This window comes from Pseudophryne corroboree, chromosome 12 (assembly GCF_028390025.1).
Source record: "Pseudophryne corroboree isolate aPseCor3 chromosome 12, aPseCor3.hap2, whole genome shotgun sequence".
In the NCBI taxonomy this organism is placed as follows: Eukaryota; Metazoa; Chordata; class Amphibia; order Anura; family Myobatrachidae; genus Pseudophryne; species Pseudophryne corroboree.
This window is the reverse complement of record NC_086455.1, coordinates 82,570,785-82,596,680: the sequence shown is the minus strand read 5'-3', so window position 1 is coordinate 82,596,680 and position 25,896 is coordinate 82,570,785.

The window sequence follows — 25,896 nt, the reverse complement described above, 5'->3', positions numbered from 1 at the left end:
ACTGATTTGTGTACCTTACAAAGTTCATCTACACAGCAACCAAACATTTAGAAATTAGCTCAAGTGGCAGCATCATATTCTTTTCTATTTGGCATAACATTTAAACCACAATACAATAAAATATGTCAGGGCTTGGTCGCATCTATGTACTATAAAGGAATGTTTTTCTAAGAATCCTATGCTTATTTCTGGGCATTACCTACCCAGGGCCATCTTAACAGCAATGGCTAAAGCAATGCACTGGGGCCCCTACCACCCTTTCACAGGTCCTGTGCTGTCTGTCCACAGTGAATGGCTGTCAACACTTTGGTGGATGACTTGAGCTATCCACCAATCAATCTGGTGAATCTGTCTGGCTGCAGGCTGGGAGGCAGGTATAGAATGCTGCCTAGCTGCACTTTGTAATGCACAATCAGAGTGGCTGTGCAGCATTCTCTACATGCCTCCCAAGAAGCTTTGGAGGCACCATCCAGGGAGGACCATCCCCCAGCCCAGCCAACCCCTACTGGAAGGTCTATAGAAATGTGGGACCCCGGGCAGCTGTCTAGTGTGTGTGCCACTGCCTATACGTTAAGATAGGCCGGTCCCTTCTCCTATCCTGTATTCCAATATAATGGATTTTCAGAAACCTATTATGTGTTTCATATGTTGTATTCAACCCCCAAAGATCTCTCTAATCTACCTTTGAGTGGATGGAGTCCTTGTGGCCTCCTGGTTACTGTGAAGTAATGCAGTTCAGTCAGCTTCATTGCATTTGTAAAACTTATGCTGACAGGTTAACCTTGAAAATACCATACTCCACCTCTAACACTGGACTGTATAAATGAGCATGTTTTTTTTTTTTTAACTTTTTTTGGATGACTTCTAGCATTCTCTGACCTTCAAGATGCAGTTTGAAACCCCCTAATTTAAAGCCTTTTTGATATTGGTAATTATCGCATTTTACTCATACTTACCTACTCTCCCGGAATGGCCGGGAGGCTCCAGAAAATCAGTTGACGGGTGACCCTCCTGCCCCCCCCCCGGAAGAGCAGGCAAGTTTACCGATTTTTGCCGTCCCCCCAGTCCGCCTGCCCACTTAGTGAGTAAAGTGGGCCGTCCGGGCAGTCGATGACGCGATTCTTGTTGAATCGCATCATCATAGCCACGCCCCCTGCAGTATAATGCCTGTAATATCGTCATTACAGAGTGGGGGTGTGTGGCTTAAATGATGCGCCTCGCCAACCACGCCCCCGTACCGACTCCGTCCCACCCTGTTCTGCCTCCGCCCCTTATGCCCATCATTGCCCTGCCCTGCCCTGCAGACGTGGCTGCTCTCTACCGGAGAGAGCAGCCACAAAGTCTGTAAGTATGATTTTTCTCAAACAGCTAAGAACCCTAGAAATGCTCCTGACTCATATTTTCATCTCTCTGCACATGTTCTGAGTGTAAATACCCTGTAAATGCTTGGGAGTGTTGGCTGAATGAGACTCTCCTTTAAAAAGTTGGGAAAACAGTTTTAACCACAATAAGTCTTAACGTTAACAGAAACATAGGCAGTACAGTATCTAGAATGGTCTGCGTGTAGGAGGAGTTGCAGGTCAGGTACTGGGGAGTAGGTGAGGAGTGCAGAATATTGGTTTATGTATTTATATAGTTACTAGGTGATTCAACGCGCCCTACGGGCGCTCTTCACACCGTCGTAAGGGGCTACACCCCCTTAACCCTTGCACACCCTTGTGGCGTGCAATATTTTTATTATATGGAGTGTTACCTCCAATCAAAATTGTGTGCGTGGTTAAATATAGCACGGACAAAGGGCGTGTGATGGTTAAGGGGTTGTAGCCCCTTGCAACGGCGTGAACAGTGCACGCAAGGCCTGATGAATCACCTAGTAGGTGCTGTGGTTGGGGGAGTGGTGGGTGCGGGGGAGACGCGGATGGGGTGCCATGGGTGGGGGAGGGGCTGATGCGGTGGTGTTGTAGGTGGGGGAGGGGCGGATGCGTGGGTGCCGTGGGTGGGGGAGGGGGTCCGGAGCCACTGCAGGTGGGGAAAGAGTGGTTGCGGGGGTGCCATGGGTGGGGGAGGGGTGGGTGCAGTGGTGCCGCCCCTCTTTATTTAGTGCCTCTACTTCCCTGTAATGTGGCGCATTGGGACACTGGCGCTAACAATAGTGACTGGCTGGCATAAATGACCGACTCGCTGAATCAATGTAAAAGGTGAGAGTGCTGTGCAGTGTCAGTGACACACAGGCACAGAGTCACAGATCTGGGCTATTACATAGGAGATGTGTGTGTTGGTTTTAGGACATTTTTTTTTTATTATTACAACACACCAATTACTATAAAAATCAGTTACAAACAAAATATAACCCTAAAATAATCTTAATTACTTTTAAACTTTTTCCCGCTCTCCCTTTATTATAGAGATGTGTGGTTCGGTTTGCCTGAAATCCGAACACACCTGACTGAGAGGTTCCGAGTTGTATTGAGTCCCAGTTTGGAATCACTTTAGGGTTCCGAGTGGACCTTAGTTCCAGCTCGGATTTGTTCTCCGTTCAGAACTCGGATTTAAAAACCGAACTCTGGTTTTGGATTGCATGTAAACAGGTCAAAATGACATGTTTTTTTTTCAATTTTTATCAGTAATTATCGATTTTTTTTTAATCCATTGTAAACCAAACCGAAAACTGAATCCAGACCAAAGCACTCGAGGGTGGTTTTGCCAAAACATAATGCTAAATTAGGAACAAAACCAAAACACAGGGGTTCACGTCACGCACACTCCTACTTTTTTATGTATTTATTTATTTATATATTACACCACCAAAAATTCAACATAGTGAGGTCAGACAAACTCCACACAGATAGGTCCCTATCAGGGGCGGCTCCAGAGGTGAGGCTGCAGGTTGGTTCAAACTTCAAATAGGGGAGCGACACCAACTGCCAGTGAGTCAGTTTGAAATGGCAGTTGGTGACATTTGGTGTGACTCCCCTATTTGAAATTTGAACTGATCTGCAGCCCCACCTCTAGAGCTGCCACTGGTACCTGGTCAGGAATCACTCCTGACCTCAGTGGTGTAAGGCAATAATGCTAACCACTGTGCCAGAGGCGGAACTACCGCCAGTGCAACCAGTGCGTTGCACTGGGGCCCGCCTCTGTCCAGGGGCCCAAAGCATGTAATGAGTCAAACTGACTCATTACATGCTGCTGTGCGCTGCGGGCAACCGCTGCCCTCAGGGCACAGCCACCCGGAGAGAGGAGAGGAGCAGCGGTACAGGGGAGAAGGAGGAGGAGGGAGCCGAAGGAGGGAGCCGCAGCAGCGCTTTACTACTGGTGGAGGCGCTGCTGCTGCTGCCCCTCTGCTTCACTATAGGCTCTCTTCCGAGAACAGCTTATAGTGAAGCAGAGGGGCAGCAGCGCCTCCACCAATGACACAGCGCTGCTGCGGCTCCCTCCTCCACCTCCCTCCTCCTCCTTCTCTCCAGCCCGGGAATCGTCTGACGCTGCACCGAGGAGCCTGAGCCAGCGGAGACGCCGGAGAGGGTAAGTATAATTCTTTCTTTCTGTCTCTTTCTTTCTTTCTTTCTTTGTTGGGACTGCCTGCCGCTATGTGTAAAAATGGGGGACTGCCTGCCGCAATGTGTAAAAATGGGGGACTGCCTGCCGCTATGTGTAAAAAGGGGGAATCTGCCTGCCGCAATGTGTAAAAAGGGGGAATCTGCCTGCCGCAATGTGTAAAAATGGGGGACTGCCTGCCGCAATGTGTAAAAAGGGGGAATCTGCCTGCCGCAATGTGTAAAAATGGGGGACTGCCTGCCGCAATGTGTAAAAATGGGGGACTGCCTGCCGCAATGTGTAAAAACGGGGGACTGCCTGCCGCAATGTGTAAAAATGGGGGACTGCCTGCCGCAATGTGAAAAAATAAGATTTTACTCACCGGTAAATCTATTTCTCGTAGTCCGTAGTGGATGCTGGGACTCCGTAAGGACCGTGGGGAATAGCGGCTCCGCAGGAGACTGGGCACAACTAAAGAAAGCTTTAGGACTACCTGGTGTGCACTGGCTCCTCCCTCTATGACCTTCCTCCAGACCTCAGTTAGGATACTGTGCCCGGAAGAGCTGACACAATAAGGAAGGATTTTGAATCCCGGGTAAGACTCATACCAGCCACACCAATCACACCGTATAACTCGTGATACTATACCCAGTTAACAGTATGAACAATAACTGAGCATCTCAACAGATGGCTCAACAATAACCCTTTAGTTAAACAATAACTATATACAAGTATTGCAGACAATCCGCACTTAGGATGGGCGCCCAGCATCCACTACGGACTACGAGAAATAGATTTACCGGTGAGTAAAATCTTATTTTCTCTGACATCCTAAGTGGATGCTGGGACTCCGTAAGGACCATGGGGATTATACCAAAGCTCCCAAACGGGCGGGAGAGTGCGGATGACTCTGCAGCACCGAATGGGCAAACTCTAGGTCCTCCTCAGCCAGGGTCTCAAACTTGTAGAATTTAGCAAATGTGTTTGACCCCGACCAAGTAGCTGCTCGGCAAAGTTGTAGAGCCGAGACCCCTCGGGCAGCCGCCCAAGAAGAGCCCACCTTCCTCGTGGAATGGGCTTTCACTGATTTAGGATGCGGCAGTCCAGCCGCAGAATGTGCAAGGTGAATCGTACTACAGATCCAGCGAGCAATAGTCTGCTTTGAAGCAGGAGCACCCAGCTTGTTGGGTGCATACAGGATAAACAACGAGTCGGTTTTCCTGACACTAGCTGTCCTGGAAACATAAATTCTCAGGGCCCTGACTACGTCTAACAACTTGGAAGCCTCCAAGTCTTTAGTAGCCGCAGGCACCACGATAGGTTGGTTCAAATGAAAGGCTGATACCACCTTAGGGAGAAACTGGGGACGAGTCCTCAATTCTGCCCTATCCATATGGAAAATCAGATAAGGGCTTTTACATGACAAAGCCGCCAATTCTGACACACGCCTGGCCGAAGCCAAGGCCAACAGCATGACCACTTTCCACGTGAGATATTTTAATTCCACGGTTTTAAGTGGCTCAAACCAATGTGACTTTAGGAAATCCAACACCACGTTGAGATCCCAAGGTGCCACTGGAGGCACAAAAGGGGGCTGAATATGCACCACTCCCTTAACAAAAGTCTGAACTTCAGGTAGTGAAGCCAGTTCTTTTTGGAAGAAAATCTATAGAGCCGAAATCTGGACCTTAATGGAACCCAATTTCAGGCCCATAGTCACTGACTGTAGGAAGTGCAGAAATCGACCTAGCTGAAATTCCTCCGTTGGGCCTTCCTGGCCTCACACCACGCAACATATTTCCGCCATATGCGGTGATAATGGTTTGCGGTCACTTCTTTCCTAGCTTTAGTAAGCGTAGGGATAACTTCCTCCGGAATGCCCTTTTCCTTCAGGATCCGGCGTTCAACCGCCATGCCGTCAAACGCAGCCGCGGTAAGTCTTGGAACAGACAGGGCCCCTGCTGCAGCAGGTCCTGTCTGAGCGGCAGAGGCCATGGGTCCTCTGCGATCATTTCTTGAAGTTCTGGGTACCAAGCTCTTCTTGGCCAATCCGGAACAATGAGTATAGTTCTTACTCCTCTCCTTCTTATTAGTCTCAGTACCTTGGGTATGAGAGGCAGAGGAGGGAACACATACACCGACCGGTACACCCACGGTGTTACCAGAGTGTCCACAGCTATCGCCTGAGGGTCCCTTGACCTGGCGCAATATCTTTTTAGCTTTTTGTTGAGGCGGGACGCCATCATGTCCACCTGTGGCCTTTCCCACCGGTGTACAATCATTTGGAAGACTTCTGGATGAAGTCCCCACTCTCCCGGGTGGAGGTCGTGTCTGCTGAGAAAGTCTGCTTCCCAGTTGTCCACTCCGGGAATGAACACTGCTGACAGTGCTAACACATGATTTTCCGCCCATCGGAGAATCTTTGTGGCTTCTGCCATTGCCATCCTGCTTCTTGTGCCGCCCTGTCGGTTTACATAGGCGACCGCCGTGATGTTGTCTGACTGGATCAGCACCGGCTGGTGTTGAAGCAGGGACTTGCCTGACTTAGGGCATTGTAAATGGCCCTTAGTTCCAGAATATTTATGTGTAGGGAAGTCTCCTGACTTGTCCATAGTCCCTGGAAGTTTCTTCCCTGTGTGACTGCCCCCCAATCTCGAAGGCTGGCATCCGTGGTCACCAGGACCCAGTCCTGTATGCCGAATCTGCGGCCCTCTAGAAGATGAGCACTCTGCAGCCACCACAACAGCGACACCCTGGTCCTTGGAGACAGGGTTATCAGCCGATGTATCTGAAGATGCGATCCGGACCACTTGTCCAACAGATCCCACTGAAAGATCCTTGCATGGAACCTTCCGAATGGAATTGCTTCATAAGAAGCCACCATCTTTCCCAGGACTCGCGTGCAGTGGTGCATAGACACCTGTTTTGGTTTTAGGAGGTCTCTGACTAGAGATGACAACTCCTTGGCCTTCTCCTCCGGGAGAAATACTTTTTTCTGTTCTGTGTCCAGAACCATCCCCAGGAACAGTAGACGCGTTGTAGGAACCAGCTACGACTTTGGAATATTGAGGATCCAGCCGTGCTGTTGTAGCACTTCCCGAGCTAGTGCTACACCGATCAACAACTGTTCCCTGGACCTCGCCTTTATAAGGAGATCGTCCAAGTACGGGATAATTAAAACTCCCTTTCTCCGAATGAGTATCATCATTTCGGCCATTACCTTGGTAAATACCCTCGGTGCCGTGGACAGACCAAACGGCAACGTCTGGAATTGGTAATGACAGTCCTGTACCACAAATCTGAGGTACTTCTGGTGAGGAGGGTAAATGGGTGTATGTTGCAGCTTTTTCCCTCTACCTCTGCCTCTGGGCAGAAAGGACGCGCCTTTAACCCGCTTGCCTTTCTGGGGCCGAAAAGACTGTACCTGATAATACGGTGCTTTCTTTGGCTGTGAGGGAACATGGGGCAAAATGTTGATTTCCCAGTTGTAGCTGTGGAAACGAGGTCCGAGAGACCATCCCCAAACAACTCCTCACCCTTGTAAGGCAAAACTTCCATGTGCCTTTTAGAATCAGCATCACCTGTCCACTGCCGAGTTCCTGGCAGAAATGGACATTGCGTTTATTTTAGATGCCAGTCGGCAATTATCCCTCTGTGCATCTCTCATGTATAAGACTGCGTCTTTAATATGCTCTATGGTTAGCAATATAGTGTCCCTGTCTTAAGGTACAGAGAATCTGACCACGCAGCTGCAGCACTGCACATTCCTGCTGAAGCAATAGCTGGTCTCAGTATAATGCCTGAGTGTGTATATACAGACTTCAGGATAGCCTCCTGCATTCTATCTGCAGGCTCCTCTAGGGCGGCCGTGTCCTGAGACGGTAGTGCCACCTTCTTTGACAGACGTGTGAGCGCTTTATCCACCCTAGGGGATGTCTCCCAACGTGACCTATCCTCTGGCGGGAAAGGGTACGCCATTAGTAACCTTTTAGAAATTACCAGTATCTTATCGGGGGAAACCCACGCTTCTTCACACACTTCATTTAATTCATCCGATGGGGGAAAAACCACTGGAAGCTTTTTCTCCCCAAACCAGTGGCGGAACAAGCAAGCGGTGGGCCCAGGTGCGACAAAATGCTTTGGGCCCCCCCCCCCCCCCATCCAAGTCCACCCCGGGGGCAGTGCGCGCCGTAGGCGCGCGCAAAAATACATAGTGGCGTGGCTTCGTGGGGAAGGGGTGTGGCCACAAAATAATACCAACACAGTAGTCTCCATTATTCAAATTACGCCGCACAGTAGCACCACTACACCAGGTAGAGACCCTTTTACACCTTACAGCGAACAGATTCCTCTTTTTACACATTACAGCAGACAGCGTGCCCTTTTTACACATAACGGCAGACAGCGTGCCCTTTTTACACATAACGGCAGACAGCGTGCCCTTTTTACACATAACGGCAGACCGCGTGCCCTTGTTACACATTACGGCAGACAGCGTGCCCTTTTTACACATTACGGTAGACAGCGTGCCCTTGTTACACATTACGGCAGACAGCGTGCCCTTGTTACACATTACGGCAGACAGCGTCCCCATTTTTACACATTACGGCAGGCAGATTCCTCCTTTTTACACATAGCAGCAGGCAGATTCCCCATTTTTACACATAGCGTCAGGCAGCCCCCCTTTTTTACACATTACGGCAGGCAGATTCCCCATTTTTACACATAGCGTCGGGCAGATTACCCCTTTTTACACACAACGGCAGACCGCGTGCCCTTGTTACACATTACGGCAGACAGCGTGCCCTTTTTACACATTACGGCAGACAGCGTGCCCTTGTTACACATTACGGCAGACAGCGTCCCCATTTTTACACATTACGGCAGGCAGATTCCCCTTTTTACACATAGTGGCAGGCAGTCCCCCCTTTTTACACATTGCGGCAGGTAGTCCCCCCTTTTTACACATTGCGGCAGGCAGTCCCCCCTTTTTACACAGTGCGGCAGGCAGTCCCCCCTTTTTACACATTGCGGCAGGCAGTCCCCCCTTTTTACACATTGCGGCAGGTAGTCCCCCCTTTTTACACATTGCGGCAGGCAGTCCCCCCTTTTTACACATTGCGGCAGGTAGTCCCCCCTTTTTACACATTGCGGCAGGCAGCCCCCCCTTTTTACACATTGCGGCAGGTAGTCCCCCCTTTTTACACATTGCGGCAGGCAGGCACAAGAAAGAAAGAAGGAAAGAAAAAGAAAGAAAGAAAGAAAGAAAGAAAGAAAGAAAGAAAGAAAGAAAGAAAGAAAGAAAGAAAGAAAGAAGAATTATACTTACCCTCAGGCTCCTCGGTGCAGCTGCGTCAGACGACGATTCCCGGCGCTTTGTTACTGGTGGAGGCGCTGCTGCTGCTGCCCCTCTGCTTCCCTATAGGCTGTTCTCGGAAGACAGCCTATAGGGAAGCAGAGGAGCAGCAGCAGCAGCGCCTCCACCAGTAACAAAGCGCTGCTGCGGCTCCGTCCTCCGGCTCCCTCCTCCTTCCCCCGTCTGTACCGCTGCTCAGCTCCTATCTCCGGGCGGCTGTGCGCTGCGGGCAGCGGTTGCCTGCAGCGCACAGCGGCATGTAATGAGTCAGTTTGACTCATTACATGCTTGGGCCCCTGGACAGAGGCGGGCCCCAGTGCAGTGCACTGCCTGCACTGCCGGTAGTTCCGCCTCTGCCCCAAACATAATACCCTTTTTTGTGGTACCTGGGGTAATATCTGAAATGTGCAACACATTTTTTATTGCCGTAATCATGTAACGGGTGGCTCTATTGGAATGTACAGTAGTCTCATCGTCGTCGACACTGGAGTCAGTATCCGTGTCGACATCTGTGTCTGCCATCTGAGGTAGTGGGCGTTTTAGGGCCCCTGATGGCTTTTGAGACGCCTGGGCAGGCACGGGCTGAGAAGCCGGCTGTCCCACATCTGCTATGTCGTCAAACCTTTTATGTAAGGAGTTGACACTGTCACGTAATTCCTTCCACATGTCCATCCACTCAGGTGTCGACCCCGCAGGGGGTGACATCACATTTATCGGCATCTGCTCCGCCTCCACATAAGCCTCCTCATCAAACATGTCGACACAGCCGTACCGACACACCGCACACACACAGGGAATGCTCTGACTGAGGACAGGACCCCACAAAGCCCTTTGGGGAGACAGAGAGAGAGTATGCCAGCACACACCAACAGCGCTATATAACACAGGGATTAACACTATAACTGAGTGATTTTTCCCAATAGCTGCTTGTATACACAATATTGCGCCTAAATTTAGTGCCCCCCCTCTCTTTTTTACCCTATGTAGTCTGGAAACTGCAGGGGAGAGCCTGGGAACGATCCTTCCAGCGGAGCTGTGAGGGAAAATGGCGCCAGTGTGCTGAGGGAGATAGCCCGGCCCCTTTTTCGGCGGACTTCTCCCGCTTTTTTCTATGTATATCTGGCAGGGGTATTTTACACATATATAGTCTCTCTGACTATATTATGTGTTTTTTTGCCAGCCAAGGTACTTAATATATTGCAGCACAGGGCGCCCCCCCCCCCCAGCGCCCTACACCCATCAGTGACCGAGTGTGAGGTGTGCATGGGAAGCAATGGCGCATAGCTGCAGTGCTGTGCGCTACCTTGTTTGAAGACCGAAGTCTTCTGCCGCCGATTTCCAGGACTCTTCTTGCTTCTGGCTCTGTAAGGGGGACGGCGGCGCGGCTCCGGGAACGGACGATCGAGGTCGGGCCCTGTGTTCGATCCCTCTGGAGCTAATGGTGTCCAGTAGCCTTAGAAGCCCAAGCTAGCTGCAAGCAGGTAGGTTCGCTTCTCTCCCCTCAGTCTCTCGTAGCAGTGAGTCTGTTGCCAGCAGATCTCACTGAAAATAAAAAACCTAAAATAAACTTTCCCCCTAGTGTGCATCCAGCTCAGCCGGGCACAAGATTCTAACTGAGGTCTGGAGGAGGGTCATAGAGGGAGGAGCCAGTGCACACCAGGTAGTCCTAAAGCTTTCTTTAGTTGTGCCCAGTCTCCTGCGGAGCCGCTATTCCCCATGGTCCTTACGGAGTCCCAGCATCCACTTAGGACGTCAGAGAAATGGGGAATCTGCCTGCCGCAATGTGTAAAAACGGGGGACTGCCTGCCGCTATGTGTAAAAATGGGGAATCTGCCTGCCGCTATGTGTAAAAAGGGGGAATCTGCCTGCCGTAATGTGTAAAAAGGGGGACGCTGTCTGCCGTAATGTGTAACAAGGGCACGCTGTCTGCCGTAATGTGTAAAAAGGGGACGCTGTCTGCCGTTATGTGTAAAAAGTGCACGCTGTCTGCCGTAATGTGTAAAAAGGGGGACGCTGTCTGCCGTTATGTGTAAAAAGTGTACGCTGTCTGCCGCTATGTTTAACAAGGGCACGCTGTCTGCTGTTATGTGTAAAAAGTGTACGCTGTCTGCCGCTATGTGTAACAAGGGCACGCTGTCTGCCGTTATGTGTAAAAAGGGGACGCTGTCTGCCGTTATGTGTAAAAAGTGCACGCTGTCTGCCGTAATGTGTAAAAAGGGGGACGCTGTCTGCCGTAATGTGTAAAAAGGGGACGCTGTCTGCCGTAATGTGTAAAAAGAGGAATCTGTCCGCTGTAAGTTGTAAAAGGGTCTCTACCTGGTGTAGTGGTGCTACTGTGCAGCGTAATTTGAAGAATGGAGACTACTGTGCACCGTTTTATGAATTGGTATTATTTTGTGGCCACACCCTTTCCCCACGAAGCCACGCCACTATGTATTTTTGCGCACGCCTAAGGCGCGCACTGCCCCTGTTTTGCATGCAGGGGTGGGGCTCCGATGCCGTTTCTTGCACACAGTGCTAAAATGTCTAGTTACGGCACTGTTGCTAGGTATTCATTTCTCTGGCCCTGAGCAGGTCCCCCTCACCAGATCCTCTCCAGGGGTGAGGGGGTGGACTTGGATGGGATGTGTGTGTGTGGGGTGCGGTGGGGGGGGGGGGGCAAAGCATTTTGTTGCACCTGGGCCCACCGCTCGCTAGTTGCGCCACTGCACTGTGCCACTGTGGTCTGTTCTGCTGCTACAACAAAAATGATATATGACTGATAAAAATCAGATGGGCTTTGCCAGTGCAGGGATACTCTTATTACTGGAAACAAATAGAAACTAATTTAGCAGCTAGTAAGTAATTGGGCTGTTGCCAACTCTGAAATGGGAAAAGAAGAGTGAATTTCAAAGCAAGCCCAACCCGTTACAGTATCAGAGAGCCCAACAACAGGCCTGACCTGCTTGAAGGAGGAGGTAAAATATATTGTCAGTTTAGGCTGCTGTTTTTGGTAATGTAATTAGCAGACTCAAAAAATAGAAAATATAAATACATTTTATTTACAATATTAAAGTAACGTTTGACAATTGAAAACTTTTCACTTATAATATTCATTTTAAGTAAATTGTGTAAAAAAAACAATAAACCGCTGACAACAGCCTGGGCTGGGCCAGCCACCTCTGAAGGGCAGCCTGAATTGGGGGCCACCACCTCTGATAAGCAGCCTGAATTGGGGGCCACCACCTCTGATAAGCAGCCTCAATTTGGGGCCACCACCTCTGACAAGCAGTCTGAATTGAGGGCGACCACCTCTGACAAACAGCCTGGTTTGGAGGGCGATAACTTAGAACAAGCAGCCTGGGTTGGGTGTGACCACCTCTGACAAGCAGACTCGATTGGGACGATGTCATCTAACAAGCAGTCTGGGTTGGGAGATGTTGACATGTAATAAGCAGCCTGGGTTGGGGGCAGCCACTTGTAACAAGCATCCTGGGTTGGGGATGATGACATCTAACAAGCATCCTGAGTTGGGGGATACCACCTGTAACAAGCGGGTGTAGTACGGGTGACCGGCGGTCTCATGACTACCACCCGTAACAAGCATCCTGGGTTAGGGATGATGACGTATAACTAGAAGCCTGGTGGGTGTGAAGACATCTAATAAGCAGCCTGGGTTGGGGTAAACCACCTCTGACAAGCAGCCTGGGTTGGTTTAAACCACCTCTGACAAGCAGTCTGAGTTGGGGGGTGATGACATCTGACAAGCAGCCTGGGTTGGGGGGTGATGACATCTGACAAGCAGCCTGGGTTAGGGGGTGATGACATCTGACAAGCAGCCTGGGTTGGGGGGTGATGACATCTGACAAGCAGCCTGGGTTGGGGGGTGATGACATCTGACAAGCAGCCTGGGTTGGGGGGTGATGACATCTGACAAGCAGTCTGGATTGGGGGGTGATGACATCTGACAAGCAGCAGAGCCAGCCCTAGGCATAGGAAAACTAGGCAAATGTCTAAGGCATTTGGTATGCCAGAGGGCACAAGCAGCTTCTGCTGATTAAAATGAAATGCGGCATGCCTATATTCTGTGTATGACTGCAGCTGTATCTGCATACGAAATGCTATGTTAATGTATTCCTGGAAATCACTGTAATGTAGCATTTCGTATGCCGATACAGCCACAGTTGCACACATAATATAGGCATGATGCATATAATTTTAATCAGCAGAGGCTGCTTGTGCATCCTAGCCACATAGTAATGCAAAAAAGACGCATTTTCGTCAAAAAAGGCACCCAACGTTAGCAGATCTCCCATCTGACTCACACCAGGCATCTCCTGCAGCATGGCGTATTCAGGCAAGATGTATGAGGACACATCTGTATCCAAGCAGAGGCAGAGGTCACAGTGTTAGCTGCCATGTGAGTGCTGTGTGCGGGTGGGTTGGTTGTAAAGTAGTGTTCAGCATATGGTTAAGGGGCATTACGTGTGTCATGTTTATAAATGCATTAATAATGTGCAGCTTATGTGTAAGGGGCACTGTGTGTGTCATTATGTGTATAAGTGCACTAATAATGTGCAGCATATGTAAAAGGGACATCAAGTGTGTCATTGTGTATAAGGGCAATAATAATGCGCGGCATGTTTGTAAGGGACATTATGTGTATAAGGGCTTTAATAAATGTATGTCATATGTGTAAGGGACATTACTGTGTGGTATTATGTGAATAAATGCATTACTAATGTGGCATTATGTATATAAGGTGCTCTACTGTGTGGCATAAGGTATAGAGAGGGCACTACTGTGTGGTCTAATGTGAAGAAAGAGCAATATGGTGTGGTGTAATGTGAATAAGGAGCAATTCAGTGTGATGTAATGTGAATAAGAGGCACTACTGTGAGGAGTAACGTATATAAGGTTTAGTGGTACTACTGTGTGATCTAACGTAAATAAGGGACACTATCGCAGGTTAATTTGAATGGGGGGTACTATTGTGTGGCCATGCTCCTTCCCATAAGAACACGCCCCTTTTTGAGCTGTGCGCTGAATGTGCGCACTGTTCCTATTTAAAATATAGGGGGTGGGAGCACCAAAATAAGTACTGCTATGGGTGAGTTGTGATGGTGCAGGGAAAGAGGTGCAGGGTCAGAGGCGGAACTAGCACGGTGTTAGGGGGCACCAGACAAAATCTTGCCTAGGGCATCACATTGGTTAGGGCCAGCTCTGACAAGCAGCCTGGATTGGGAAGAACGCCTCTGACAAACAACCTGTGTTGGGGTATGATCAGTAGCGGCTCTTGCCACGAGCAAGCAGGCTTTTTGCCTGGGGCGCCGCTATCCCGAGGGCGCCACCACCGCTGTGGCAAAAGCCGCTTCTAATCCACCCTCCCTCTCCGCTCCTCGGCTGCAGCGAGCGCCATGTTCGCCCGCTGCAGCCGGTGTCGCTGACTGACGCTAGAGGTCAAAATTGACCCCTAGTGTCAGTGCGGCGCTGCTATGGAAAAGACGTCATGACGTCTCTCCCATAGAGAGGAGCCGGCGCTCAGAGACAGCAGCAGCGGCAGCGGTCCGGAAGAAGGAGCGAGGCTGGTAAGTATTGTTTTTTTTTTTTTTTAGGGTTTCAAAGCTGCGCTACGACAGGGGGCACAGCTACAGGGGGCACTGCTACTGGGGGCACAGCTACTGGGGGCACTACTACAGAGGGCATAGCTGCAAGGGGCACAGCTACCGGGGGCAAATCTACAGGGGGCACTACTATAGGGGGCACTGCTACTGGGGGCAAATCAACTGGGGGCACAGCTACAAGGGGCACTGCTACAGGGCGCACTGCTACAGGGGGCACTGCTACAAGGGGCACAGCTACAGGGGGCACAACTACTAGTGGCACAACTACAGGGGGCACTACTACAGGGGGCACTGCTACAGGGGGGACAGCTACTGGGGGAAAATTAACTGGGGGCACAGCTACTGGGGGCAAATCTATAGGGGGTACAACTACTGGGGCATTACTACAGGGGCACTGCTACAGGGTGCAAAATCAGCTGGGGGCACAGCTACAAGGGGCACTGCTACTGGGGGCACAGCTACAAGTGGCACAACTACAGGGGGCTCTACTAATGGGGGCACTGCTACAGGGGGAACAGCTACTGGGGGAAAATTAATTGGGGGTACAGCTACTGGGGGCACAGCAACAGGGGGGCACAAGTACAGGGGGATAACTGTGGGCATGCCCCTTCCCTATGAAGAAGCCATGCCCCTGTTTTGGGGCGCGCGCACCAACTGTATTTTACCTGAAAAGGGGGGGGGGTGCGCCACAGGAAACTTTTGCCCTGGGCGCCACAAGGTCTAGAACCGGCCCTGGGTGTGATGTCATCTGACAAGCAGCCTGGGTTGGGGGCAACCACCTCTGACACACCGCTTGGGCTGGGGGTGATCCCCCTGGATAAAACTCAGACACCCACATGTTAGTATAACACATGAACTGTAATACAGGCTGAGTATTCCTTATCCAGAATGCTTGGGACCAGAAGTATTTGGATATAGGATTTTTCCATATTTTGGAATAATTGCATACCATAATGAGATATCATGGCGATGGGACCCAAGCCTAAGCACAGAATGCATTTATGTAACATATACACCTTATACACACAGCCTGAAGGTCATTTAATACAATATGTTTAATAACTTTGTGTACATTGATCCATCAGAAAACAAGGGTTTCACTATCTCAGTCTCACTCCGAAAATTCTGTATTTCGGAATATTCCGTATTTCGGAATATTTGGATATGGGATACTCCACCTGTAATAGGATACATTTGTCACAGTGATGGGAATGAGATCTAGCATTCTGTCATAATTGCCCGCTGTACCGAGCTGGTTCACCGGGGATTCACTTCCGGTCCATTTATGCCAGGACATAGTTTAGAAGCATCGGCTACTCTGCACTTGCACCTGCATTTACCTGCGATGCAGGAAATGGTTGGAAAGAGCCTGGTGCGTCTAAACATTGTTCCGGCATAAATGAACCCGGAGCAAATCCCCGGTCAGCCAGTCTGCCGCTGATTGCCCATAGCGCTGAGAAGATACCTATACATATAATATACTATAATAGCGGCTGCAGAAACTCTACATACTCACCCCAGGGCTAACCTTTGGGAGCCAGACAGGAGATAATACCAAGTGGATGCTGAATGAATGCTCATGGGACACCACTGACAACAAGAGTTTGAGCAACAGCTGTAACTGGTCATCGTGCAGCCAGTCAGTAGCGGATCTTGCCACGGGCAAGCAGGACTTTTGCCCGGGGCGCCGCCTTCCGGAAGGCGCAGGGCGCCATCCGGAGGGCGCCGCACCAGGGCAAGATCCGCTGCTGCTGTGTGCCTCCCGCTGCCCGCCTGCTGCCGCTGGCCGCTGCCCCCCGCTGCCACTGTGAAGGGAAACTAGACGCGTACGCGTCTGGTTTCCCTTCGTGGAGAGGTCCTTTACTGTGTGGTGCGCGATGACGTCATCGCGCACCGCACATCATTTCAGTCTGTACAGGGGGCGTAAATGACCACGCCCCCTGTACAAAGCCACGCCCCCTATTGCCGCCCGGGGCGCTCAGAGCGCCAGAACCGGCCCTGCAGCCAGTATACATTTCCCAGCACATTCAAACCCTCCACCCCCTCCACTGACCTGTGCCTGGTGCTCATACAGTGCTTAGGATGCAGTACCTGGTACAGTGATCTGCTGGAGACTGGCTGATTTCATATACCAGCGCCGGTAGGTATGCCTGGACACTTACTGTCCATAACAGTGCAGGCTCACATGTGCAAAAAAAAGTTCACCCAAAAAGAACCCCAAGCCCACAAAGGCGCAACTTGAAATGGGCATATATCAATAATGGGTCCCTGGGTCACAATACTTACCTCTCCATAGGTGCCGCATGTATCACTAGGAAGTTGGAACATGGTGTAATACAGATCTCTGCGCATGCGCACTACAAAAGTCACTAGGAAATTAGCGCTTGTGCCATTTGGCCTAATTCAGACCTGATGGCTGTGCTGCAAATTTGCAGATTTCTGCGATCAGACAGTCGCCGCCCAGGGAGAGTGAAAACCCGCCCCGTGCAAGTGTGCGAATGCATGTGTACGCCGTGCAAAACTTCGCCATGTAGTGGACAGCTGCAAATCCGTTTGCAACTCACTCACCATCTAATGTTTTTTTCCAGTCTGTGTGTAGCCCAGGACTTACTCCTCCAGTGCCATAGAATCAGGTTGATCGGGAATGGAGCTGATGTCACACACCCTCCCTGAAAACACTTGTAAACGTCTGTGTTTTTCCTGACACTCCCAGAAAACGGGAAGTTACCACCCACAAACACCCGCTTCCTGTCAATCACCATGCGTACGCCTGGCAATCTAAATTTTTGCACCATTTTGTCGCTGTTGGGCGTCACGCATGCGCATTGCGGTGCATATGCATGCGCAGTCATTTGATAATCGTCCGCTATCTGAATTTGCACAACAGCGATCAGGTCTGAATTGGACCCATTATCCCGTAGGTTGTGGTTAGCTCACAGGCACAGTGCCAGGGTCTATTAGAATGTATTAGAACTCGAGGACATACACTGAGACTTGAGGGGGGGAGGTTCAGGGGAAATTTAAGGAAAAATTACTTCACAGAAAGGGTAGTGGATAAGTGGAATAGCCTCCCATCAGAGGTGGTAGAGGCTAAGACCCTCATTCCGAGTTGTTTGCTCGCAAGCTGCTTTTAGCAGCAGTGCAAACTCTAAGCCTCCACCCTCTAAGCCTCCACCCTTAGCTTAGCAGAAGTGCGAACGAAAGGATCGCAGCACTGCTACAAAAATAAAATGTGCAGTTTTAGAGTAGCTGCAGACCTACTCCTACCTTGCGATCACTTCAGACTATTTAGTTCCTGTTTTGACGTCACAAACACGCCCTGCGTTCGGCCAGCCACGCCTACGCTTTTGCAGCCACTCCTGCGTTTATATCTGGCACGCCTGCGTTTTTTCACACACTCCCAGAAAACGGTCAGTTACCACCCAGAAACACCCACTTCCTGTCACTTACTCTGCGGCCAGCAGTGCGACTAAAAAGTGTCGCTAGAGCTTGTGTAAAACTGCATCGGCTTTTGTGAAAGTACGACGTGCGTGCGCAGAGCGCCCCATACGCATGCGCAGAATTGCCGATATTTTGCATGATCGCTGCGCTGCGAACGAAAGCAGCTAGCGAACAACTCGGAATGAGGGCCTAAGACTGTAGAGCAATTTAAACATGCTTGGGATAGGCATATGAATATCCTTACAAAGAATTAAGGTTCAAAAAGGGTTGAGAAGATTGCCTAAAGGATAAAAAAAAAGGGCCAGACTAGATGGGCCAAGTGGTTCTTATCTGCCGTCAAATTCTATGTTTCTGTTTCTATTGAGGAAATGCTCTGGTGAATGGGAGCATAAGAAGGCTGCACACAGGCTCCGCCCATCATTAGACCCACCCCGACTGAAGGTTTTACTAAATACAGTATGAAGGAAAACTAATTCCTAGTGAGGGTGAGCTCTTGGCATATACTCATGGTGAGTTTGCACAGGATACATTTACAGAAAATAAATAACATTCCGGAGAAAGCAGAAATGGAGCTTATCCTCACCCCCCAAACTCAGTTTATGCTTTTTCTCAATATTTAACAACATCTAGGCTTCCTTGGAAGTGATTCCACAGAAGCCACTTTTGTAGCTCTTGGTAATTTAAAATATTGTTTGAAGAGTTCCTACAGTTTAACGTCTGGTTTTAAAAGGAGTTGGGCTGTCTAATTACTGCTCTGCTTCTTTTCTCTCTAATTGCCTGCCAATGGTCTGGAACGCTATTTGCACACGGCCACTGTTTAGGCAGCTTCGTGATTTCAAAGAGTCCGTTAATCCCCTGAATAAACTGAGGACCAATGCCCAAAAGTCAACAGCTCTCAAATCCCTCAATATGGTGTTCACTAAGTGGTATATAAACTTGTTGTACTAATGCTTGCAATTACAGAATTTTGAACTCTTAGGGTGTGTACACACGGTAAGATCTTTTCTTCCGATTCTGACTATATAGTCAGAATCGGAAGAAAAGATAGTGCAGATCGCAAGGTGACAGTCACCTTGCAATCCCGATCCGATGCCGATGCGCGGCCCCGCGCGGTCGGCATCGGCAGAAAAAATAGGCTGTGCAGGCAAGTCAATCCTGACTATCTCTATAGAAGAGATAGTCATGATTGACACTTAGCCAAAATCGCACAGAACCAGGATCGCAAGCACACTCATTATGTGCTTGCGATACTGGCTAAGTGCCGACCCGGCCCCCCGTCGCACTGTGAGAATCGGATAAGTCCGAATCTCACCGTGTGTACACACCCTTAGTCTAAAAATACATTATGTAAGACATTGGCATATGTAACTAATATATTTGCTGAAGTGTAAACTTATTATTGTGAGTGTCACACACTTGGACCTTCTGGTGCAAAACGTTGGTGTAGTGGTTAGCATTGCTGACTCACAGCAGGGAGGTGATGAGTTCAGTGACTAGGGCACTATTGCTGTGTAGTTTGCATGTTCTCTCGTGTTTGTGTTGGTTTCCTCAAAGTGCTACAGTTTCCTACCACACTCCAAAAACATACTTTTGGTTTCTGACAAAAAATATCCCAAGGTTGTATGTGTGCCTGATGATAGGGAATATGGGGGTCATTCCGAGTTGATTGCTAGCTGCTGTTGTTTGCAGCGCAGCAATCAGGCTAAAAATCAGCATTTCTGCGCATGCGTATGCACCGCAATGTGCAGGTGCAACGTACGGGTACAATGAGCATCGTGGGTTTGCGCTAGTGATGAGCGGGTTCGGTTCCTCGGGATCCGAACCCCCCCGAACTTCACCCATTTTACACGTTTCCGAGGCAGCCTCGGATCTTTCCGCCTTGCTCGGTTAACCCGAGCGCGCCCGAACGTCATCATCCCGCTGTCGGATTCTTGCGAGATTCGTATTCTATATAAGGAGCCGCGCGTCGCCGCCATTTTCACTCGTTCTTTGGAGATGATAGCGAGAGGACGTGGCTGCGTTCTCTGTTTCTGTGTTCAGTGTGCTGCAAATATCTGTGCTCAGTGTGCTGCAAATATCTGTGCTCAGTGTGCTTGCAAATATCTGTGCTCAGTGTGCTGAAAATATCTACGTTCTCTGCCTGAAAAACGCTCCATATCTGTGCTGCATTGTAGTATATAGTAGGAGGACTTGCAGAATTTTGCTGTGACCACCAGTATATATATAGCAGTACGGTACAGTAGCCCATTGCTCTACCTCTGTGTCGTCAAGTATACTATGCATCCATACCTGTGCTGCATTTTAGTTGTGCGCAGTATGTAGTAGGAGGACAGTGCAGAATTTTGCTGACCACCAGTATATATATAGCAGTACGGTACAGTAGTCCACTGCTCTACCTCTGTGTCGTCAAGTATACTGTGCATCCATACCTGTGCTGCATTTTAGTTGTGTGCAGTATATAGTAGGAGGACAGTGCAGAATTTTGCTGACTACCAGTATATATATAGCAGTACGGTACAGTAGTCCACTGCTCTACCTCTGTGTCGTCAAGTATACTACAAAAGTTCAGTGAAATGACCCAAAAATCAAAATTAAAAGCATCTTATGAGAAGCGTAAACTTGCCAATATGCCATTTACGACACGGAGTGGCAAGGAACGGCTGAGGCCCTGGCCTATGTTCATGGCTAGTGGTTCAGATTCACATGAGGATGGAAGCACTCATCCTCTCGCTAGAAAACTGCAGTGCCACTCCTAGATGGGCAAGGTGTTTGTGTCGGCCACTTGGGTCGCTTAGCTTAGCCATCCAGCGATCTTGGTGCACCTCTTTTTTTCTTTGCATCATGTGCTATTTGGGGACTATTTTTGAAATCTGCCATCCTGTCTGACACTGCAGTGCCACTCCTAGATGGGCCAGGTGTTTGTGTCGGCCACTTGGGTCGCTTAGCTTAGTCACACAGATACCTCATTGCACCTCTTTTTTTCTTTGCATCATGTGCTGTTTGGGGACTATTTTTTAAATCTGCCATCCTGTCTGACACTGCAGTGCCACTCCTAGATGGGCCAGGTGTTTGTGTCGGCCACTTGGGTTGCTTAGCTTAGCCATCCAGCGACCTCGGTGCAAATTTTAGGACTAAAAATAATATTGTGAGGTGTGAGGTGTTTAGAATAGACTGGAAATGAGTGGAAATTATGGTTATTGAGGTTAATAATACTATGGGATCAAAATGACCCCCAAATTCTATGATTTAAGCTGTTTTTGAGTTTTTTTTGTAAAAAAACACCGAATCCAAAACACACCCGAATCCGACAAAAAATTTTCAGGGAGGTTTTGCCAAAATGCGTCCAAATCCAAAACACGGCAGCGAAACCAAAACCAAAACCAAAACACAAAACCTGAAAAATTTCCGGTGCACATCACTAGTTTGCGCACAGTCTCATGAAGATTCCAGTCGCACGGCTGAACGCAGGAAGATTGACATGAAGAGTGGATTTCTGGGTGGCAACTGACCATTTTCAGGGAGTGCTTAGAAAAACGCAGACGTGTCTGGGAAAAAGAAGGCGTGGCTAGGCGAACGCTGGGCGGGTGTGTGACGTCAAAAGCCGTTCCTCCGTCGTTAGAATCAACGCAGACAAAGGTACTGTGTTGGATCAGGACTTGACAAATTTCTCTAAAATTTAGGAGCCAGGATGAAAGTATAGGAGCCAGACCATCGCCCTTCACTCCCCACCCGAAGTGACATTACTGAGCAGTTTCCACCCACCCCTGGACAATCCATCCATCACATACCTAAGGTGGTACCCCCAGGCAAACAACCCCCCCCCCCACATTGCTACATTAATACCACCAAACCCCCGGTCAACCAACCCCCATGGCCACACATATGACCCCTCCGCAGTCACCAATCCCATGGCCACCTCAATTCCCCCTCCAGAGCTGCAATCCCTGTCCACCCATAGGTCAGGCTGGGACGGACAGGCACTGCAGTCAGCGCAGGCTGGGACAGATAGGCACGGCAGTCAGCGCAGGCTGGGACAGACAGTCAAAGCAGTCAGTGCAGCTGGGACGGACAGGCACAGCAGTCAGCGCAGGCTGGGACGGACAGGCATGACAGTCAGTGCAGCCTGGGATGGACAGGCATGGTGGTCAGTGCAGGCTGGGGCGGACAGGTTTGGCAGTCGGCGCAGACTGGTACAGACAGGCACAGCATGGTGACATGACCCCTGGGATTTGTCACGCCCTGTGTTGGATAATGTGCACTGGTGGCCCTAAAATATACTAGGGCACTACTATGGTTCATAAAATAAACTAGGGCACTACTTTGAGACATAACATCAGGGGCGGAGAAGCCCACCAGGACACCATGACAGATTCCGATGGGCCGGTCCCAAATTCCCCTCGGCCAGGCCGATTCACACTTAGGCTGGGCTGGCTCACACTCCTTCCAGTTTTGGCGGTTCATTGGGATGCAAACCGGAAGTTAGGTTAGCGGACACTTCCGTGTGCCGCTAGCCGTGAAAAGCAGTGAAGATGTTCTACCAACAGGGGACCTGGGGAAAGTTAACCTGCCCAGCAGAATCCTCTCCCTGGCCCCGGCCAATGGTCTCTTCAACGAGCCCGGCCCGGGAGCAGTAGCATAGCGATGGTCGGAGCCGGGTTCACTACACCTGCCGCCACCCTAGCTTCCGCACTGTCACTGAACTGGCCAGAGCGGCGACTGAGCACTGAAGGGGACCCGGCAAAGAGGTTATTTTTAATGACATTATTTGCATTATCATGCTGGTGTAAGGGTTAGGGCGTCCCCGGTCACAGTGTATGGTTTAGGGACTGAACCGGAGCAGGATGTACCTTGTTTTCAGAATGCCAGCTAATAAGTTAGCACTCACAGCCAGCCCTGGGACAATCTCTTATGTAAAGTCCTCCAGCCCTATAGCTGCCCAATGTCTGTCCATGATGATGGGCCTATTTATGTAATGCAGTGGCTACGTATGTAATACAGTGGCCACGTATGTAATGCAGTGGCCATGTGTAATGTGGATCTGAGTCAGGCGCGGGTTTTCCCGCCTGACTCGGAAACCAGAACGAGGCAAAATGTCATCATCCCGCTGACGGATTCTCGCGGGGTTTGGATTCCATATAAGTCGCCGTGCGTCGCCGCCATTTTCACTCTGGTGTTGTGAATTTTCATATTATTTTAAATAAACATTTACATATCAGCGTTAATATATACTGCGGATGCAAGGTGCATCTTATTACCATATACGCTAATAGTGCGTTGAATGTCATAGCACTATGTCCCTTAAGAGAAAGCAAGTACTCACACACATGGTATACTGAGGTCCAACGCTCAGAGATATATTTATGTATTTGATATTAAAAGTTATGCATACGAAATAACATATGTATAGTATATCATTCAGTATAACATGTATAAGCCTAGGTAAATTGTACAGAGTTATAGTTACATAAGAATCAGTTACAGTTACATAAGAAACAGTTGCAGCCAGTATACATCACCCTATCCCATAGGACATTTCCTTTCTAGATAGACTCCACATCTCTTCCCTACAGCAACAACTACTAAGTCCTAGAAACTACATATATCAAACAGTGGGAGTTAACAGTCAGTTGGTTTCGGTCTCCTTTCATTGGCCCAGGGGAGGGAGATTTCTCATTCATTGTGTGTTATTGGTCAGTTCATATGTAAGCAATGTCCAGTTTCAAGATGCAGATATAGGGGTTAACCACTGGGCTTCTCATGAAGTCCTTTGTTCTTAGAATGTGACTTTATATTCATACATTTGGTCATAACTAATCATTGCAATGAGCTACAATTTATCCATAGCTATTGTCAAGTCGAAAAATATTTAAATTCATATGCCTTGTACTAACCCCATGCACATGCCCGCTGCTCGTGCACTCAGTCCGCCGTGCGTGCACATATCCACAATTTGCGTAGGATTGCTCCGGCGATCATGCGCGTGATATGGGTATTTACGGTGGAGTATGTGAGCGCGTAGAGGGTTGTTAGAACATTACATATTTAACCCAAATAGTGTACATTTTAGATATAACTCCCTTGCACCACATCAGCGAGTATCAATAGTTTAAACAGTTCCTGGACTAAGAGATTCGCCTTTGCATGATAGGAAGGGTCAGATAAAGGTTGGAAGGTGATGTCTAGTATCCAGCTGTAGGGTATTTTGAGGGTAACATTCCGGTGTTGGTTAGATAAAGATCGCATGTTCCAGCGTATAGTTATGTGCAGAAGTAGAATATAGATATTAACTGTATTTACTGTATATTATGTATGTGGCGGGAATCCAGAGGATACCACCCACAAGAGCAGTTGGGGAAAGACATCGCCCATCTATTCAAATCAACCTATGACCTCTTCTGTAATGAAAAGACACATCTCTGTGTCCAATGGACAATGAGATTACAGTGACCATTGTATTGTGTATGTAAGTTGTGTATAAAAAGCCCATTGTTGCCTGGCCGGTCAGAAGACTCTGAACGCTTTCTATCTGACTAGCGGAGGACCGGCCGGGTTGCGCTTGCGAACATAAGCCACCCATGACTTTATTCTGACACACTTAACATTTATAACTAGCTAGCTTATCACTATGAAATAACCACACAGACACCAACTGCTAGATTTAAAGGTCAACTGATATTTATTGTTTGATGACCTGTCGTTTAAACTAAAGAATATTGGAGGATGGCGAGAAAAGGCGCTACCAACTCACCAGCACCAGTCAACTATAATAAACCAATAAAAATAGGAGGGGACTCACAACCGCCTCCTTAACATAACCCGCACTGTGCAGGACTCACCCCCCTTACTTTAGCAGAGCCGTGGATGAACCCGCACAGGCACATCCGTAGTCCACCCGCAAGGGGAGGACACACTCGCTGTTCAATCAAAAGGGGGTGCCCCACAGTGACCACTTATGTAACTTTGACCGCTGGCTGGTAGCGATTTTCCGCCCATCTGGCTATCAAAGCCTGCTAGAATTGAAAAAAGAGGTCCGAAAAGCGAACCGCAAGCAACAGTTACAGGGCGGGTGGGAGGGCATCCAAAGAAACTGGCAAGAGGAAGATGGCTGCCTAATACCCATGCCTATATACCCCTGCCTATACTCCTCCTACTCATCCCTAATAGGCACCCTAAGTCACCTGACCACAACTGCCCATCACTAAGGCTAGCCCTGCCTATCCTCAATAACTGTCACAAAAATTCCGGGTGCTTATGTGGCTTCGAGCCTATGCGGATCTCTGCTTGCCTAAGCCACCCATGACTTTATTCTGACACACTTAACATTTATAACTAGCTAGCTTATCACTATGAAATAACCACACAGACACCAACTGCTAGATTTAAAGGTCAACTGATATTTATTGTTTGATGACCTGTCGTTTAAACTAAAGAATATTGGAGGATGGCGAGAAAAGGCGCTACCAACTCACCAGCACCAGTCAACTATAATAAACCAATAAAAATAGGAGGGGACTCACAACCGCCTCCTTAACATAACCCGCACTGTGCAGGACTCACCACCCTTACTTTAGCAGAGCCGTGGACGAACCCGCACAGGCACGTCCGTAGTCCACCCACAAGGGGAGGACACACTCGCTGTTCAATCAAAAGGGGGTGCCCCACAGTGACCACTTATGTAACTTTGACCGCTGGCTGGTAGCGACTTTCCGCCACAACAAGGATTTTTAACAAAAACCGCAGATCGCCATCCCACCAAAACCAAAGGAAAAGACTCAACCCGACACGACTCTGAAGATACTCTCCAAAAACACACCAATACCCGCAGGGGAAAGGTGAACACCGTCCTCCCTATAAAACTGAACATTGCGCAGAACCAAAAGCGGGTGCCTAACTACCAAACCCCCTATCGCCTGCACATACACTGACACCGCAGAATTAACTTTCTTCCTCGCTTTCTCA